This window comes from Achroia grisella, unplaced genomic scaffold (assembly GCF_030625045.1).
Source record: "Achroia grisella isolate CSIRO2021 unplaced genomic scaffold, CSIRO_AGI_Agris_v1 utg37344, whole genome shotgun sequence".
In the NCBI taxonomy this organism is placed as follows: domain Eukaryota; kingdom Metazoa; phylum Arthropoda; class Insecta; order Lepidoptera; family Pyralidae; genus Achroia; species Achroia grisella.
The window spans coordinates 1-4,368 of record NW_026712826.1 but is presented as its reverse complement, the minus strand read 5'-3'; the positions used below and the strand labels follow the sequence as shown (position 1 = coordinate 4,368).

General features: G+C 29.3%; 2 non-coding genes across 2 annotated transcripts; one reads left to right on the top strand and one right to left on the bottom strand.

The window, feature by feature from the left end:
• Nucleotides 1-235: 235 nt before the first annotated feature.
• Trnay-gua (transfer RNA tyrosine (anticodon GUA)) lies at nt 236-325 on the top strand. Its single transcript is given in 2 exon segments — nt 236-272; nt 290-325. It is a non-coding gene; the product is annotated as a tRNA-Tyr (tRNA).
• A 963-nt stretch (nt 326-1,288) lies between these two features.
• On the bottom strand, nt 1,289-1,378 carry Trnay-gua (transfer RNA tyrosine (anticodon GUA)). Its single transcript is given in 2 exon segments — nt 1,289-1,324; nt 1,342-1,378. It is a non-coding gene; the product is annotated as a tRNA-Tyr (tRNA).
• Between the last annotated feature and the right edge of the window lie 2,990 nt (nt 1,379-4,368).

Genomic DNA, 4,368 nt, shown 5'->3' with positions numbered 1-4,368 from the left:
ATCATTAATACAAATGTTTTTATTGTAAGGTAATCAAACCTGCAACCGTCGTGAGAGACAGTGTGCGAAACAGCTAGACCACCACCTTGGCGTCAGACATACCTAACAAGATTATGAAATCAGAGTATACTTTCACTACGTGGCTACGTCACGTGACGACAGAGCTTGCACATGTGCTCATAAGAATTATATAAGTTCACTAAAGTGTATTCAACGTATAACAACAATCTCCGTGCCTTCGATAGCTCAGTTGGTAGAGCGGTGGACTGTAGTTGGTATTACGATTGATATCCATAGGTCGCTGGTTCAAATCCGGCTCGAAGGAGTTATTTTTGCAAAATTTAATTCTTTTGTTTCTTATATGATTTTTTGCAATGAAAAATCAGTTAGCCACCAGTTATAGCAATTAGGCGTAAAGATCAATACAGGACCCTGGCTAATATACATATACAGCTTATTATTTTTCCTCTTTTTTATGAGATTATTAATATTAATTAATTATATTTACTATGTATATAAAAAGCTCTGTCTTATTTATCAAAAATGGTACAAAATGAGTTATTTTTTAATAAGTAGCATTTGGGGATTTCTTTTGATAAGGATTGTTTATTTACTGTTACTTCAATCACAGATAACATAATATTACATACTTCAATCCAGAAATTGTGCACCAATAGGCATCTACCATGGGTACTAAAATAAAATGTAAGTCTGATACATAGAACGTAGAAAACTAGGATCAAAACATATAGAACAATCGCATAACTCGTATTCACGGTGTATGCCTAACATATTGAATTAATTTTGTGATTACTTATTATTACTTCAGTTTAGAAATTGTAACATATTATGTGTGAAACCTTTTATAACACTTATTAAAAAGGATTCGGATGGAATTCAGCCGCAATACCATAGAGAATAGAAAGAACATATGGAAAAGAAATATATTCCTTGTCTTTATTATTTTGTATTTTTCTTTAAAGAGTAACGACTTATATACACAAATACTGAATTTATTTTTATTTAAAATGTTATAAATAAAATTATTACAGCTATAACTGTTCTTTAATAAATAATTAAAAAGAAAGATATAAGTTTTTGGACAGAAAGAACGAATGTTGAAATGAAAAAATCACATTTAAACCAATTCAATATTAGGCTATGAAATATCGGTGGTTAAAACCACTTAAATATATCAGAAGATTTACTATACCTATTGTTTTACGGTAAGTATATATTATGTACTATCAAATTTTATTACAACTTTATCATGAGCTGTAAAAATAACTCCTTCGAGCCGGATTTGAACTAGCGACCTATGGATACCAATTTTAAACCCAACTACAGTCCACCGCTCTACCAACTGAGCTATCGAAGGTATGAGAGTAGCAATAAAAAAATATATATATAACAAACTAAATGTTATATTTATTATGATAATATTAACATTAGGTAACATCGTTAAGGCCTTAATTATACACATATTTGACGCAACAACAAGACCTGTTTAGTTTGATTTGGTAAATGTCTGTATTATAATGCAATGAATTTATATCATTGACTGGTTTTTATACTATACCTTCTTATATTTTATTGGTATTTCAATTGAATATTAGCAAAATACTGTATCTATTATTATTATTTTCATATAAACTTGAAAAAATCTATTAAATGGGCAGACAGAACGGGAAATACAACTGGGAGTTGTTTTCGATTCTAATTTGTTGTGTGCTGTTACAAACATAGTAGTATAACCTATATATTTGTTGACATAAATGATCCGAATAGATTTACTATGTTGGGTACCTAAATGTTTTTTATAACATACTTGAAAACAAAATTACAGTATTATTAATATATACATTTTACACTGATAAAAATACTTATTTTTAAATTGTAACTGGCTAGTTAGAAATTAATGCATAATTTCGTAGAATGACTACTATTTTTAAACCAATTTCCGCGCTTTCTGGTGTGCATATTTTTCATTGTATATTCGATCTATATCTGAAAAATATAATGATTTCGTAATTATTATATGTACTAATATAATCTGTAATTTAAAATATAATAGAATATTTTAGTATTTTGGTAGTGCGTTCTGCAATCGTACAGCTCCTATCCTCGGTGTATGCTTAAATTATCATATTAATTGAGTATACGGTCTAAGGCGAAGAGCAGAACACCTCACACACGAAGGTCTAAAGCCGATTTGCATGCACCGAATTCATACATCCATACATGAAACTTATACCTTCACGGGAGATTTGAGACGCTTTGCGGCATTTTAAACAGCAATTATAGAGAATTGATATAGTTTGGTTATATATGACAAATATATCGCATAAATATGTATAAAAGGAAAGTATACTCAGATATGACGGTTGAAAGGGATCGGTGGAAGAGGATGAGATGAGTCGGCCCCAATAATTGATTAAAGGCAAGGCAATAATGATGATGACACTCCGTAGAATGCAATAATACGAGTAGATAACTATTAATGTCTTAGTAATCACATACATTTATCTACATTTAAATAATATACGTCATACGCTAAGCAGAGCTTGTGTTATGGGTACTAGGCAACTAATATTAATACATATATATATATATATATATTGTTTGTAAATACATACATTATATACACAGAAAACACCCAGACCGATACAAATAATCATACTCATGAATACAAATGTACAAATGTTGAATCAAACCCACGACCATCGAAAGTAAAGCGGTGTGCTGACCGCTAGACTACTGAGGCCGTCATATGTGCATATATTAAATTAGTGCAAACTAGGTATGCACACTAATACTTTATCGATATAAACGTACTCATTTAGTATTAGGAGTAGTAATGTATTCAGTATACAAAATACGACCGATCTTCAATTCACATCAATGTGAACAATAAACAAAGAAATCGAACCAAAGTTGTGTGACACGTCAGAAAACCACTATCTATCTCATACAATATTTCCACACAAAGTGACAGACACAACAGTTCTCTGTGACAACAGAATCCAACTTACGCGACAGTTTCTAACAATAATAGCAGTGGGAACTAACTATTTAGCAAAGTTTGCGACGTCAATAGGGCGCCACCTCGACGGGAACGAATAATTCATTTTAGCAAAATTAACTCACGGATGCGGGAATTTCATCTACTCTGGGATTTCCTATTTGAAATCATAAATATGCGATTTAGGATTTCAGTATTTATTGTCGTCAAGTAAGAGTGGATTTAAAATCCACATAAAATCAACTATTATATTTATATTTTTAATCTTAAATTTCAAAAGATTGACGTTGAAATTGTCAGTGATAATCTTATATGGTGTTGTTTTAGACATTAATATTAATGAAGCCTAAAAATTCATTTTGAAAATAACCTATAACCCATTACCATTAGATAAACCATTTATACATATATATAATCCGTTATTACAATTATTTCAGAAAGAGCTAATTTTGTAAGAGTTATGTATGTAATGCTGTAAATGAATGCAGTACAAAAAGAATAAAAAGTTTTATATTGTTTTCTTCTGTATTACCTACAAATATAAAAGCTCTGTTTATTTCTATTATATATATAACAATTTTTCAATGCTTCGCATAAAAATAACTATAACATATTTTTAATGTAATCGCAAACAGCCTGCGGACATTCGATTTGACGTATCCACGCCCCTACTGACACTCACTTAATTACACAGATTACAAGTTGACATTTTTTTCGTTTGCATCGTATTTAAACATGACAGAAATAAATTATCTTGTAGGTAGTATTAAAACCGCCTTTATTTTAGCAGGTGTGAGTATAATGCTGTGTGTATAACTCGATTACTTAAGCTTGTTAAAAAATATTAAACCTAACATAAACATAATTGTTATTTCAGATCAGGTTCCAAATTTACACAAATTTATTAAAAGATTATTAGAAGTCTAAAGTTCGTGTAAGTCTAATATAGAAATACTAAGTTATATTTTTACATAAGTTATTTATATGTTATACCTACTTCGAAATAATAAAATACTGGTGAACGCTAAACAGGACATACTCATATTTATATTGTTAAAATAATTAATAAATGTTTGTAGAAATGTTTTTCTTCCTTTGCTTAACACGTTGGTCGTTAAATTTAAGACTGTACAGTAAATCAGAAATGTAAAAATAAAGGTTATAAAGCAAATAACATAATTTAAAAAATATTTTTCTGTAAATATGTTTTTCAAAAAATTTTGCTTCAATAGACATAAATAGATTCTAACAAGACTGTAATAATATTTCAATCAATTTCATTAAAATTATTTTCCACTTTACAAAGTCATATCTATAAATTCACCTAACAACTCGTCATGCCATTC